This window comes from Trachymyrmex cornetzi, unplaced genomic scaffold, assembly GCF_001594075.2.
Source record: "Trachymyrmex cornetzi isolate Tcor2-1 unplaced genomic scaffold, Tcor1.1 scaffold58, whole genome shotgun sequence".
Classification (NCBI taxonomy): domain Eukaryota; kingdom Metazoa; phylum Arthropoda; class Insecta; order Hymenoptera; family Formicidae; genus Trachymyrmex; species Trachymyrmex cornetzi.
Window position 1 is genome coordinate 367711 of NW_017299893.1, and position 16940 is coordinate 384650.

General features: G+C 30.6%; 1 protein-coding gene across 5 annotated transcripts in view; it reads left to right on the forward strand.

Annotated features, from left to right (window-relative positions):
• The window catches only part of SERCA (ATPase sarcoplasmic/endoplasmic reticulum Ca2+ transporting SERCA), a 60788-nt gene that overhangs the window by 20564 nt on the left and 23284 nt on the right, over positions 1-16940 (forward strand). The gene's annotated exons all lie outside the window — the stretch shown is intronic.

A 16940-nucleotide genomic window follows, 5' to 3' on the forward strand; every position in this document is an offset into this window, starting at 1 on the left:
TACTGTATAGATAACTTTATCTAAGAGATATCTCTCAGAATACAATGGAGATATCGCCTGGCTAAGGTTATCCGCAACTTACCTGGAAGTGAAGAAATTGGGCATAAGACTGGTTAATTTTCTATATTTAAGAACCGTTACATTGGAAATACCGTTACATTAAACATGTTTGAACCAGTAGATAATATAAGAGCTCTTCCCCTGCGAATTTTTCTACCTGCTTCTTCATAAAGTTTCGATGTAATAATTCTTAAACAAAAGTTTATCCTGTCACGGTTCAATAAAACTTAAAAATGTAACATTTTTTAACAAGCATCAGATAGAAGTCTCTTAGGGGAAGAGCCTTTCTACTTCCTCGTTAAAAAATTTTTGATGTAACAATTCTTAAATAAAAGTTTATTTATTCACGTCTTTGTATCTCAACGCCCGCGCGCGTCTCAAATTGCATCTTTAAAAATACAAAAATAAAATTGTTGACCAAGCAGGTAGAAGGATTTTTCTCCTACGACGTAAAAGAATAAATATACCAAACATCAGGCATTTTATTTTTGAATAAACTCGATCTTGTTTATTAAAAAACAGTTTTTATTAAAAACTTGTTACAGCGAAAATTTTTAAACAAGTTTGTAGGAAAAAAGTCCTACTTGTTCGTTGAAAATGTTACGGTTCTTAAACAGAAGATTACAATCTTATTAGACTATACATCAAGAGAAGGTGGCTTAATTCTACCGTTAATTTAAATTTAAATGAAGGAATGGAAACGTTAATTAAAGATTCCGCGTAAAAGTGAAAGATAAAATTAGGGCGGTAGAACCTCGCAGACAAAATCGTGATAATTTCGTTTATGATATTTGAATTTATATCTAGATATTAAATAAACTTTATATTACTTATATTTTCATATAGTTTAAAAAAAAATTAGAAATTAAATTTAGAAGTATAATTAATCAAAGGTTTTGACATTGTATGGAAGGAGCTGTGGACATTTGTCTCAAGATAGTGCTATCTTTTATAAACTTTTGTTATGATTTTCATCGGATAAGTATAACAAACTCAGGCAGACTTTGCACGCGTTATGATAAACTGGTATCGTTACGTAACGCAGATGAAACTGTTCTATCTAAATTGTAATGAATGTTTCATTTGTAAGCGGTGTCTCTCTTATTTTCCAATATTATTATTTGCATTCGGAAAATTTTGTATTATTTTATAATATTTTAATATAAAACAATAAATATGATTTATTGTTGATAAATTTAATAAACGTTAATATAAAAATACGTTTTAAATATATTTATATTTATGAGAAAAACAAAATCTATTTGTTTGCGTTCGTTGAATTTTTAAAATTATTTTTTTAATAATTTTCGCAAAAAAATAATTTAACACCATCGAACAATAAAGAGGAAAAAATTTTCTTCAAGGAGAAACGGGATTTAAAAATGTGATAGTGCTCTGTTATCTAAATTAAATTATTTATCTGCAGAAATACGCTTCTTCGCATGATATCGATAATCTTCCACTTCAAGATAATTACAGTGCACTTTTCATTTAAATTCAATTAACGCGACATTAATTGACAATTAATATATTGTTACAAAATGCTTTTTAAACTGTAATTAGTTTTCGGTTTTTAGAACGTATTGTTTGTTCTGTGTGTGTGTGTGCTTTTTCTCATATCACGGATAATCATGGAAAATTTTATTTTCAGAAGCGCGGCTATCAGAGCATGAATCAGTTCAGAACTGATTAACTCATTAAACTGATAAGCGTATTATTCCAGGATTTTCATTGTTTAATGTATTCTCTTATTTTTGAATGCTAAAATGGTTATCAGTGCAACGTAAATCAGTCTTGGAACAATTTGTCGTGAGGAAGATTCCTTTTTAAGGATCTAATCGGTCCAGAAAATTATTGCTATCTGAATAAATACTACGCACAATTGACGTCCGATGAGCATCTTAAGAGATTCATGTCGATGACGTCAATCGGTATCGGGATTCCTACGTTTTGTATTTTCTCAGGAAGAGCGTACAAACGGGCGTTAGGATTGTATATTCGATGTATGAATGTTATCGTTGAACGTACATACGTGTATCGTGATTGCTCGTGTTTGCACCCGTTCAAAGGTAAACAAATTGTAGTAGTTACACAGAGCGATCTTGCTAACTCGCTTTTATCAAGATGCGACCGAAGAGAATTTCTCGACGAATAATCGCGTGATAGACCGCACGCTACAACGATAAAATGTCGTCGCCCACATAAATTTGCATTACATCAGCTGGGGGAAAAGCTCCCTGACTTCTCAAGACTATATCTATGCCCAAGACCGAGAACTCGCAATGCACTATGCATTCGTTTGTACCGTGCAATAAATATCAAAGGTAAATCCCTACCGGGCAAGAATTTTCATTTACACGGAGAGAATGATTTTGCTGAAGTATTCAAAAATTTAACTAGATACAGGTCTGAAACTAATTTCGTCAAAAAATTTTAACATTCTAATAATCAGTTTGAGTGTCCTACCTAAAAATTTTGATGGTCTAATAAAATTATTTTCAGATTTGTATCTAGCTAAATTTTTGAATACTTTTAGCAAAATCGTTCTCTGTACTAATTTTCACTAAATACTACTCATGAATTTAAAAATTATATTTTCGCTACGACTTCTTCGTATTCAACGTACATTTTTTATACATAGCCTTCAACTTTCAAATCTTAATTATTAGTAAATACTCATGATGAGTTATTCGTGTCCTGCGCATACTTCTTTTATTTGACTGCGTTTAAGTACTTTGTCGCTTACAACATTACGCTTATAGGCATTATTTGTCCTTGTAATATTTAATATTTGACATTTAATAAACAAGGATGAAGTGATGCTTAAAGCGCTTTGAAAGCTAAATCGATCGTAGCCTTTGAAATACTAAAAGTACCTAGATAAATAATTTCCATTCTTTCCTTTTTTTTAATACATATATATAACCTTAGAAATACTTTCTAAAGATGTTAAAATGTATGTAAAAATCACTTAGAACCGGAAAGATTTAAGTATCGTGTACCTTAAGGTTTAATCGTCTACTATTGGATTTCTCTTCTTAAAATGCAACACATAATACAAGTTTCAACATATTAAAGAGCATATATTTAATAAAAATACAGATAGGGTAATGACACTGAGCAACAAATTTTGACAGGGTTTTTGTTTCTTAATAATGCCCAATTTCTTCACTTCTAGACAACTTTATCCAAGAGATATCTCCCAGAATACAATGGAGATATCTCCTGAATAAGGTTATCCGCAACTTATCTGGAAGTGAAGAAATTGGACATAAGTAATGGATATTTCTTGTAGGACTTTTATACTGAAAAAGAATATACTTTTTAAAAAATTCCATCACACACAAACTTCAATTTTTAGAAACTCCGTTTTAAATGTCTTATGTAATAAAATAACGTTTTGACACATGAAAAGTACTAGATATTTGTAACTTTGCAAATTTATATTATGTAAGAATAAAAACGTTTATAACTTTCCATATGATGCAGTATTAACCCTCGAACGGCACACTTATTTTCAGCACCTTTGAATGGGTCTTTTGTGTCTGACTCGATTTTAAAGCTTTTAAAGTGCTCGAAAAATTCTGTAAAAATTCACACGTGTTCTTTAAGGTCTCTACTGAATTATTCTGCTATGTAGACATTGGAAAAAAAGTTTAGAAAAATTATGAAAATTACTTTCTGCACCAGAAAAAGAAAATAATTCAGGTTTTATATAAAAATTGTAACTTTGCTATATATGTACACAAAAAAAACCATTGTAAAATGTTCTTTGTATAGATATGATTCTTTACAAAAAAAATATTACAGGGCCAGATACAGAAAAAGTACAATTATTTGAGTATCTGAAAATGTAATATTTTTTAATGTGGACAAATAATATTTTTTGAAGAAAAAAACAGTTTGATTTTATTATTATATCAAATACTAAAATAATATTTTATAAACGCATTATTATTTATAAACGCAAACAAATAAAAATAATGAAAAAAGTGATTACAATTATAAAATATTAAATTTTTTAATCTTTACCATAAAAGGAAATATAATTTTGTAGCATTTAAATTTGCATAAATACATGTGAAAAAATTTGTTAGGTTAGAAAAAATATATATACATGATAAAATAAGCCTATCTTGGTGAAAGTTTTTGTCATAATTTTTATACGAATTGGAACATTTTTCAGAAATATTTGAAAAGTTTATTTCTCAGAATTTTTCATACAAGTAAATTCTGAAATATTCTGAAATTTCTCATCCCACAATTTTTAAAAAATATTAAAAAATTTTTTAGATTTTATAATATTTCATCAGAAATTATACTTACAAAAAATCTCAGAAATCTTACGATATTTCATAATTAACATATATGAAAAATTCTAAGGAAAGATGTAGATTTTCTGAGAAGTGTTCCGATTCGCATAAAAAATATGACAAAGTTATAAAATTATATAATATAGAAATTCTGAAAAATTGTATATAGAAATTCTGAAAAATTATATGAAAAATTCTGAGAAAAATTTTCACCAGGATACTCAATACAAAAATAGCAAAATAACTGAATTTACTTACTTGTGAAAAAGACACCTTCCAACGGCACACATGGTCTTTCAGTTTCACACGCAACTTTATACGACTGCACTGCTCGACAACACACAAAGGTCCCGTGTCGCCGTTGCTTCCCCTATATTTCCTCCATCATAAAGATTTTTTTACGGAGGGGTTGCATAGGGTCAGGCATAGGGACAGGTATATCAGAAATAAGAACTGTTAGAAATGGCGTGGAATGACCCATGTGTGCCATTCGAGGATTAAGATGGGATAAAAACCTTTTCCATATATCACATGGAAAAAGAACTGTTTTGAAATTATTATATCTTGGAAACGAAAAATCATACCGAAACGGAACTAAATATATTTTAAAGCTAAAAGTTGATATCTTTGTGTGGCATTAACAACGAAATTTATTCAAAAATTTGTTGCTGTGTATATATATATATATATATCTCATATATACATATATATTTATTTTTTTTTCAATAGCTAACTATACATAAGAATCATCATTTAGGTGTTGGGAAACAGAAACCTTATTCCTCACTGTTATTAAATTATTTGTTTAAAATAATTTATTATTGACAATATATGGAACAGATTTTTTTTATGTATAAACTCGAATGAATTGTTCCGATAGAGCATACCAGATAATGTATCACTTTAATAACGATATTAATCACGAATTAATGTTCTTAAGTCGATTTACTTGCGCACTGAAAAAAGATTAGTCGTTTGTGAATCAATTTGTCTTCATATACTAAGCAGTTATGATTAATAATAATTGTATTTATATTTGCTTCGTTTGCGAATATTTCATTCACGTGCGTTTAACTCCGATTCCGCGAGATACGCCCGCATCTACGAGAATGGAGTTCGTTTGCAGTGTGCATTTCCTTATCTTTTTAGGTCAAGGATTAATTGCCGATTCAGCAGTGACGGATGTTCGTATAATCGAAGAAAAGTTTGTGTGCATATATCTTCTATGTATATGAGAGTTTTGTTATTTTTTGGTACTCTTTGAAACTTACCATTGCGTCGAAGCTTTATTAATAAAAGAGGAAAGATCTCTGAAGAGAAGAGCGATTCATTGATACTGAGAGAAAAGTGTTTTGTATTTGTGAATATAATTGCTTGATAAAATAATTAAGAATTCTATTTTTATTACTGTTATAATGTTAGTTATACTAATCATTATCTTTTTATAGTTTTATATTATACAAAAAAATATATACTTGTCTCCGAAAACAATTATAAATTTATAGTCAAGTACATAAATATGATAATAATATAATTATTTTATACAATATAATATATTTTATGTAATATAATATGTTATTATTATTAACATTATGACAGTAATAACTGTAAAAAAATAATGGAGCTCCTAACTATAATTATTTTATCACGCTATGATAATACAGTTACAGATACCATATACTTTTCTCTCAGTGTATAATGATTAGAATTAGAAAAACGTGACGATTCGTGAATGTAAACAATCACGTGATAGATAGATTGTTTAACAATGTTATCAGATTTAGAACTTTTGTAGAAAGCAATTATTCTACCTTAGTGCTATAATTAATGAAAGAAAATAACAAATGGCCACTGTGGCTAGACTGAAAGCTCGGGAGCTGTATTTTATTTAGCCTTAATCCGCTTTGCAGCAAAAGCATCTAACACGTGTGTGCTTTTACACGACGATAATTACATTTCTTAATGTCCTCGGGCTCTTTGTGTTTCGACGTGTCGCACTCCGCAAGTCGCGCATGAGGGACACCTGACGTGGACATCTTTCAGCGTAAGCAACCACGTCAGAGCAAACGTCGTTGGCCGATTCATTATTAATGCGCTGACTGCAAAGAGACGTTTTCACCTTCCTGCGCCTCGCGATCACGCGATCACGTATGAAGGCCGAGGTGCATTGCGACGAGGATACAAAATGATGCTAAGTTCAATCTTCATTGACGTTATCTTCTAAGATTCTTCAACTTTTATTTCATTAAATATTTGATGTTTTGATGCAAGTATTATACTTCGCACTCAATTCAAGACTTGCTCAATTCAAAATCTTATATCAATACAAATTCAATCAAATCTTTTAAGCAAGATTACATTATTTTTGCTTATATATGAATATGTGTAAAATAATTGTTTCTTATTTTTTAGTTTTAGCATTTAAAAGTCTTTATTTCCATTATATCGAAGATACAATTCTGAATGTAATATTTCGTATTTTTATGTTTAATTCGTAACTCTAAATTTGCTGTTTTCTCGACTAAAAACTCTCGATTACGTCAGATACTTTTTCATCTTGTCATTCGTGATCATTTTAATTCGCACTGTTATTATTACACAAAACTACTGAAAAAGATAAAAGATATAATTGCATAATTTGTGGAAGAATTATTCTTTATTTAGAATAAGAATTATTTTTTATTTTTAGCGCTTTAAAAGTATCATCTCAAATCTTTATTATACCTATATCGAGAATACAATTCTAAATGTAATTTCATATTTTGAATTCGTAACTTTAAATTTTTTTCTTTAAAGACACTCGACTATTAGATACTTTTTCACCCTATCATTCGTAGTTATTTCAATTTGCACTGTTATTATTACACGAGGACACTGAGAAGAATAAAAAAAGAAATCGTATAATTTGTGTAAAGAATTATTTTTTTATTTTAAGCGTTTGAAAAGTGTCTTTTCTATAATCATTTTATAATCAGTTATATTGAGAATACAATTCCAAATGTAATTTTGCACGTACATTTTTAATTTTTAATTTTCCTCTGTAAAGACTTGGTTACTACACGGAGAAAATTTTATATTAAGTTTTAATACAATTTTAAATTACACTTTATTATGTCTTGTATTTTCGATGGACTCTCACAACATGATTCCGATCTTAACTTTTACTATGGTAATACTAATTTTTATCACATAAATAAAGTAATAATTTTGTTAAGCCATATTCTAACATGAAAACAGTTAATTTTTACTATGGTACGCAAACAAAATTTGCTAGGTATATTTGATTTTGTAATAAAAAATTTTTACTATAAAAAAGTATAAAAATTACGTTATATTATTGTTTTTAAAAAGATAACTATAGTATTTAATGATAATTTACATGAAGACCGCAGCTACTACCACATTATAGTAATTTTAAAAAAAATATAAAATTTTCTCCGTGTACCTTCTCCTTCATCTCGTTTTTAATCTCTCATTTATAATCATTTAAATTTCGTTTTGTACAGAGATACTAAAAACACTAAAAATGATAAACGATAGAAATACAGCGAATACAAAAAGTTTTCGTACAAGGAAATTTTTAAATAAAAATACCTTATTTGTAGAAAATAAACGTTAAAATAAACAATTTTATACAATGAATGCATTCTGTTATAACATAAACAAACGAACTTCGCGTATATTCCTGATTTTAGAAGCAAAATTTCTCGACTGTACGAATACTTTTTGAGTGTTTAAACAATATAATTTTTAATTTTTGCTTATTTTTAAGATGATATATTTTCTATAATTAATACACATTTATATATATATATAATTTCGAGAATCTTACAGTCTATTTTATTCTTTATGAATAAATTGTTAATTATTCAGCAAGAAACCATTTATTAGACGTTGAATCGACGTCGAATTGGTGTCGAAATCACTGGATCGATATCGACTCGACATCAATTCAATAAGTCATTTCTCGCTGGGTATAATGTTTACTTTTTAAAAATAAGTAAAAAAAATATTTTCTCTGTATACGAATACTTTTTGCCACTCAGTGTACATAATTTGACATAAGAATTATAATCATAGATTGCATAATGATGATTCTTACGCCGCGTCTTACTCAAGCTTCGTAAATAACCGCGATGGGCAAGCGGTTGTAAAAATCGCTCGGCGCTTAATAAATAGCTTAATAAATCGCACATGTGTTGTGAAATTGCATTAGGAGTTGACGCGGCTGAGTGAGGTTAATTCGTTTTAAGGTCGCACTTTAAAGTCGCGGCGTGCCGTGATAGTTAGCACGCTTGGGCGCCTTGTATCCACTTCGATATCACTTCATGCGATTATCCATTTAATTAATTTATTCTCGATCGACCTTCGTCTCCTTATGTGTGTCCGAACGTTACATCTATTGTTGTTCTTTAGCGTTGATATACTTTCTTCATTACGTCATTCATTCGCGATTGCAATTTCTCGTATTACTGCATGACGTATGTATATTTAAACGCACACACAAGTAAGACAATCGCAATAAGTAGTTCGGCACAAATTTCCTTAAACTTATCATTCAGTTATAAGATATAATTAATTAACCTTTAACCATTAAAAAAAACATCTGAAATATCGAAATCTTGAATATGTCACAAAAACTTTTCAATGCATTACATTGATTAAAATGAGCTTTTATGGAACGAATGTTGCCTTGCCACTTTGATGCATAATAGTAACTGAAACAATGAATTTTGATCAAAACGCACATTAAAACGATGTTTAATTTGATGTAAATTCGAAGATATATGGACAAACTTCAAAACAATACAAAAAACTATTTTTTTATATTATTTTATAAAGATATTAAAGAGTGTATAGAATTTAGCGTTTAATATTGTGTATTGCTTTTGCTGGTTCATTAAACTCATACATAGAGAAAAACGCATAAGACATTTAGAATCGAGTTTGAAGCCATGTCTTACCAAGTCTCAGCACACTGCTGTTATTTACTTTCCACTCATGGATCAGAACCACTGTGTGAAAAAGAAAACCTAGAACCTATGTAAATAGGTGCGAGAGAGATAACGTACGAGGCTAAAATACGCGCGTCTTGGTTAACCAAGTTTTGACGAAAACTTCCAGTGGAAACTCGTAAACCAGGAAAGTTTACCTTGGTCTCGTCGAGCGCTATCGCCAAGTAATCTAACCAATCGATATCAGAAAATTTCCACTCTTCTGTTTGTTAACGGGAAACAACCATGAGCAATAGAGAATCTTATTATTACGGAAATGCACATTTAAATGCCGAATTTGTAAGCAGGATTTAATCGTTTAATTTAAAAAGCGATCTTGTAATTTTCTTGTATAATTTAAAGAAATGATTACTGTAAAAAGTAATGTGTTTTATTCTTGTTCTCATGTTTTAAACACTTAAAGATGTTTTAGTTTTAAACTTTTTCAGTAGACAAAACACTACGTGTTTTAAATCTAAACACGTAAGTTTTGTCTATTGTAAAAGTTTAAAAATAAAATATTTTCAAATGTTTAAAAAACGGAGACAAGAATAAAAAATTAATATCTTAAAATTAAACATTTCTTTTTTCAGTGATCTTACAATTACTTTGACATACTTTAACATTTTCCGAAACAGAAATTTTTCGTCGTTTAAATAACCTTAGCTTTGATTAATAGATTTGTGACACATTTAATTTCAAGATACATCATCTTCGAAATTTTCCTGGAAGTTGTGTACACCAGAAATAAACATTATACAGAACTCAAGAATTTTGTTTTTCTTTGCTAAATTTGGGACTTTGTTTAGCTCATTTACATGACACTATGCACAAGACACTTTAAATATAACTCGAATTCTCGTGTATGCACAATACTGGCCTCTCAAAATGTCCAAAAAACAATACGTCACAAATTCTATTTATATTATAATAAATAATAATTAGAGAGTTCGTCAATTCTCTGTCATGACATGAGGAGCATTATGAACGTGTTAAGTATTTCTTGGACAGTTATACTCGACTTTTTGAAAGGTTTAATACCTATTATGTATTTGTGAATCGAATATAAGGAAATAATGAAATATTATGATTAAGAGTATATTCGAGGGCAATCCAGAGTTTTCCGATCGAGTCGAGTATGCTCAAACAGTATTGTTTTATCTTCTCTGCACTCGAGTGTCACCATATGACAAATAAGCACTCGACATACACGTGTATTAATGCTACTCATTCGTGCATGTAATGAGGTTTCGTCTGTCACAAACGCAGTTGGAGATTAGTTTCGTGGTTGACCTCAGAGCCATGGAAATCGCGTTCATCTATTCCGCATATACGATGGAATTTATCTTCCCTCTACCATTTATCAATTGTGTATTATTCTTAATATCAAATTGTCACGAGTGTGATAAACGAAATGAGTGGGAAAAGAAAGAAAATTGTCTCTTTATTATCATATTATTTATTTATTACTAATTAATTCACGAAATACTCGGGCTGTTTATCTTGCACATTTTTCATTTATATCGTCGTTATTCTTGTACATTTTTTCTTCCATAAATGTATCTTTTTTTTTGTTAATTCATAGTACTTTAATCGAAATGAGTAAAGTGACTGATGTGTTTAGTAATTGATTTCTTCGCAAGTTGGTTCGACATCGTTAAAATGTTCATTTTTATTTAAAATTATTTGTAATTTTTTGTCGTCTTTGCACGAGGTATATTTTTGCAGAAGGATCTTCGGTATATACGTCTCCATTCAAGCATGATATTTGCGTGAATTTCTCTCCGTTCTGTTCGCATAAATCTCTCTAAAATAGTTATACTATAGCGGTTTCTAATTCATTTGCCATTGTGATTGGCGATTGCTTTTCAGCCAATCAGAACAAAACAGTCCGATTGCTTTGCATTGATTGATTGAAAAGTAATCGCCAATCACAATCGCAATCCAGTCGGCAATCCTAGCGTGATTACTGCTTAAAGCGGTTCCTATATAGACGATCAATATTATGTATGCACAATATTTGGTATTGCACAATATTATTGATTATCTGAAAGTTATATTAAGCCTCCAGATTGTTTGTTTTGAATTGTTTAAAGGAAGCATAATATTATATAAAATAATTATACAATAATATTGAGCGTCTAACAGCCACTTAAATCATCCGTGTTGCACGATTTGATGAAAGTTTCTCCGAAACTTGGACGCTGGTTCCGGAACTTATTCACTACTTCGTTACACGCGAATTGTCCCAGCTAAGTTCACCGGCTAAAGTTAGCACGTGCATGGTGTGCGGAGCGAAGCCGGAGCAACGTGTCGTTCAATGCACGACCGGCGGATTTGTTTGTCGCGCGTTTCTATCGGCTTTGTGCGGCCGTTCACTGTCGCGTGATAATCCGTAGCCCTGACGTTCTCGCATGGCGCGGGGAAAACTCCCAGCTTTTTCCGCACCTTTTCCCGCCTATGCTCGATCATACCTCGATCGCGCCGCATTTGCTTCCGTCCGGCGTGACGACGCCACCTCCCGTAGCTGTACTCGTGTATTCGTAGTGTGCGTAAAACGCGATCGATGCCACTCGCCGGAGAGAATTGTGTGCCTCCAAGTGTTCTCACGAGAGTATCTTCGACGCTTATCCTGCAGCCTTTAATATTGATTGCGTTCATTTCATTATCCTTAATCTTGGAAATCTATGGAAATTTAACATTGATTGTATTTCACGAGATTTTTGTGATACGCGCTCTCTAAATCTTTTGGTCTGAAAATTGAGCAATCTTGAAAAAAGAGTGAAAACTTTTCAGTCTTTTAGAGTAAGATTTAATCAAAAAATTTATAAAACGGAAAGAATGATTTTGTGAAGTAGTTATAAAAAAGCTTGATACAGATCTGCACTAAAAAAAATTTCTGGTTGAAAATGGACGAATCAGATTTTTTGGTTAAATTTATTAGAATTTTAGTTGAGATAATCGGAATTCTGATTGTGTGATACAATATATTTCTGGTCAAATCTACTAGAATTCTTATTTTTATCAGAATAATTATATTAATCAGAATTTTAGTTATCTCAACTAGAATTCTAGTAGATTTAACAAGAAAATTCTGATTCGTCCATTTTCCACCAGAATTACTATTTAATCCAACCAGATCATTTTTCTCAGTGTGAAAATAATTTTGTTGGACTATCAAAATAATTTGTAAGAAATTCAATAATGATTAGCATTCCTGCAAAAAATTTTTATATTTTAGCAATCAACTGGGCGTCCTACATAATTATTTTGATAATCCAACAAAATTATTTTCAGATCTGTATCTAGCTAAATTTTTAGATACTTCAGCAAAACTGCACTAAAAAAATGGTCTGGTTATGTTAAATCATAATTCTGGTGGAAAATGGACGAATCAGAATTTTCTGGTTAAATCTACTAGAATTCTGATCGATATGATTGTTCTGGTAAAAATAAGAATTTTAGTAAATTTTACCAGAAATATTGTATCAATCAGAATTCCGGTTATCTCGACTAGAATTTTAATAAATTTAACCAGAAAATTCTGATTCGTCCATTTCCAGAAATTTTTTTTAGTGCGTGTACAATTGTAACTTGTGTAGGATACTCTATTCTTTTTTAAAGATGAAATTTGTTATCGAAAACTGATAGAAGTAATTCTGATACTAGAACTATATCAGTAAAGATGTCCTCCCTTTTTCATCCCTGATATTTGCTGATATCATTCTCAAGAATCGATATGATATCACATTTCGATACTAGGTTACAAGGTACAATGCTCGCGTGCGAATTAACGAGTTTTGCAACGGTGCAATCGATGTAAAATTGAAGTTATTATTCGTGCGACAAACGCTTTCATGCCTGGCTTTGTGTAAGTCCGAGAATTACACGCGGTCTTTCAGAATCCCATTGCTGATGTGCGTTTCACGGGAAGCGACATGTTCTCTGTTGAACACGTCAATCGCAAGACGGCCATTCAAGGAAAATCTATGCGGATCCAGTATACGAATCAATGACTCCCACGTGTCTCTGTTTTTCCTCACGTGTCACTCCGTACGTATCGCGAGCAGACAGGCCGCTTGCGTCGATTGATAGTTTGCTTTTCCATATTGCAAACACGGTTCTTCTCTACATCCGTCCTCGATCTTTTCCAACACGGAAAAAAAAAGATTTACTAAAACAGCTAAAAACTTCACTGATTTAGCAAATCTACACTCGTAATATAAGAACAGCCAGTTTTCTATGTTCAAGTAGCAAAGTTGTGTAGCTGAATTGAATTAAAAGTTGTAACTAATCATATTCGTTCTAATAGCATAGCAAATTTGTTAATACAGCAAAGATAACTTTCTGAAAAAACAAATTTATTATAAAGGTCAACATTTATAACAAAACATGCTAACTAAGATGGCGCATACTTTTGCTGCTATAATGAAGAAATTTATTACATTAGCAATCTTCATTGTAGCAAAGAATTAGTTGCTCTAACAATTCAAGTTAATTAAGACAACAAATTCTGATAAATACACGGTTTTTATTTTAATACAATAAAAAAATCCAATTCTTGAATTATTGAATAATACAACACTAAACATATACAATTTTTATTTAAAGTGTTATTTAAACGTATTAAGCTAGAGCTTCACAGTACGCAGAATGCGGTTGCAAGGTTAGAATTTAACCCTAACCTATTATTATTATAGGTCACATATAGGCTCTGAACATAAACACAGGACGCACTGAAGTTAAATTTTCGCGTCCTGCATTCTACGCCTTACGGTCGAAAATATGTTACGCATGTCACACTATGTCTATAATTTTGCAACTTGAGACCCACGTTCAGCATGCTATGTAAATTAAAATATGTATCGCAAACATATTAAATTAGTTATTTCAACTGAACTAATTTGCTGCAATAATAATGATAATATTACCAAAGATGAGTTTGTTATATGAGCATATTGATGATTGCTTACAGACATAATTTGTTTATTAAACCACCAAATTTTTTTAATTACAGATGTTGAATTCGCGTAGCTATAGCTTTGCTGAATCAGCAAATCTATTCTTTTCCGTGAACAAAATGTATATCGTCTGTCATTTATTTCTAAGCAGACTCGATACCATGTAATAAAGTTCTGATTCTAATCCTCGAGGTTAATTTAGGCGAAGTTAATTTGCTAAATATTTAACTTTAAAGATGAGAGACGTTACAAAAAAGGACAGCATATGCAATGAATTTTTATTCAAGAAAGTATCCATATTGAGCGAGAAATTGAGAACTAATAGAACACAGAAAGAACAATTTTTATTTTGCTGAAATATTTAACAATTCAGGTAGATACAAATTCTAAAATAATTTTGTTTGGACGTATATCATCAAAATGATTACGTAGAAATCTTAAACATGATAAGCAATGCTGTAAAAAGTTTTAACAAGCAACTAGTTCGAGCATCTTACATAATTATTTTGATGATTCAACAAGATTATATTTCAGATCTGTATCTTGCTAAATTTCTAAGTATTACAGCAAAATTATCCTTTCCATGAAAATATAATCAATCTAAAATATCAACATATGTAACTGATACATCAAAAGAATGATTTTGTTAGTGCATTTAGAAAATTAACTATAGACAGCTGAAAATAATTTTGTTGGACCTTCAAAATAATTACGCTTAAACTTGATGATAATGCTGCAAAAAGTTTCGACAGTCTAGACCTTAAATTAGTTTAAGCGTTTTACATAATTATTTTAATGGTTCAAACAAAATTATTTCCAGATTTCTATTTTGCTAAAATTTTTGAATCTTCAACAAAATTATTCTTTCTATGTACATATCGGTGTTCCTATATTCGAATTTCTAATAGCAAATTCAGTTGGACACAGTTAGGTGTACTGGTACATATTTACACATTTAAACTAGGATTCAGACAAAAGATTCGAACATGTTGAATGTTCGATCTATTCGAATAGTTCGAAGTTGAAAAAAATGAGCATCTAATTCGAATATTTCGGACAGTTCGAACAGTTCGAACTTAAGCAGTGATCAGTATGAAATGTCAATTCGTTATGTCTGAAGTTCGGATGGTTCGGACAGTAAACAAATATAATATGCCTTGGAAATAAAAGAGCAATTTTCCACGAGAGACTTATGAATATACAAACATTACAAAAATGTCAAAAAGAAAAAGTCACGTGTGGGAATATTAATATTAATATTTATTTTTGCAATTTTTTCTTATAGTTTAAAATTTTAAAGTGCACTTAAAAGCCGTTGTGCACAAGTCGACGTAAAGATTTACTCGTACAATTAGCATATTAGTTTATTAGAAATAATTTTTTTCGTTTTTACTACACTCAAACGTCTTTTTTACATAAAAAAATTTTCGATTTTTTCAACCCGTCACATTAGGAAAGTTATTACACATGTGTAATAACGTCACAATATATATAACTGAATGTAATTGAATGTGCATATTAAATTTAAATAAAATTTCTATACTTATTGATATCGTCCTACAAATATCCTGAGCCATCCTGGACATATTCAGGTTGATCGCGACTTGTGATGTCTGAGTTCGAAATGTAATAAATTCAAACTTTCAGCTCTGAAGTGGGTTAAAATAGTTCGAACATACATTCAGTCCGAACTATTTAATGTTCGAACTTGAGATTCGAACTGTTCGAACTGTCAAATCGTCTGATGTTTCCGAGCACTAATTTAAACTGTACACTGATCTAATCTGAGTAAAGATGAAATATTTCAAACGATAAAATACCCAATACATATCTTATTAAACAGCACAATAAAGTATATAGAGATTTCGTGGTTGTTAATCCGTTTACATATTTTTATTTAAACATACATCTTTACATTGATTTGTATATGACAGCTTTAATGTGCACCAGCGCACACTGTGCGTCTAACTGAAATCGCTATTAGGCAAGATGTCTTACGAGATTCTGCCTTTTCCCAATGCGTAAATATTTGCACAACGATGCTATTAGAATTCACAGAGACGCATGATCGCCCACACACCCAATTTCTAGACGTTAATGAACGCTCGAAAGAGTAATCGACCTCGTGGATTAAACTAGATCGGAGATTCTCTTATATGTATGATAAAAATATCTGACCTTTTGGCTGCGCGTAACAGCGAATTCATTTCATCAACATTATTCTGCAAATCGTTAATATTCAAATAATCGTTAAAATTCTTGAATTTTGTTTACGATTTTGTACGTATCTTTTTTAAACCTCAACTATTTTGAAGGTCATCCTCATAATAATTTAGTTAATTTATTATTTTTCAATGCTTTTGAAATAGTTTTTGAAATAATTGCCTTTTGAGTTTTTCTGATGGACGTTTGTTCGATCTCTTGGAGAAGCCGATGTTATAACGTGTACAAGATTTTAAGCAAAATTCGAATATTGAACAAGTTTCTGCAAAACTTCGATCCATTTCGCATTAGCTAGAGAACTTCCATAACGTCTACTATAAATCTTTTCAGCATTCAAAAACTGTCATTTGCACGTTTAACTCAACCACTAGATTCCCCCCCCCCCCCCC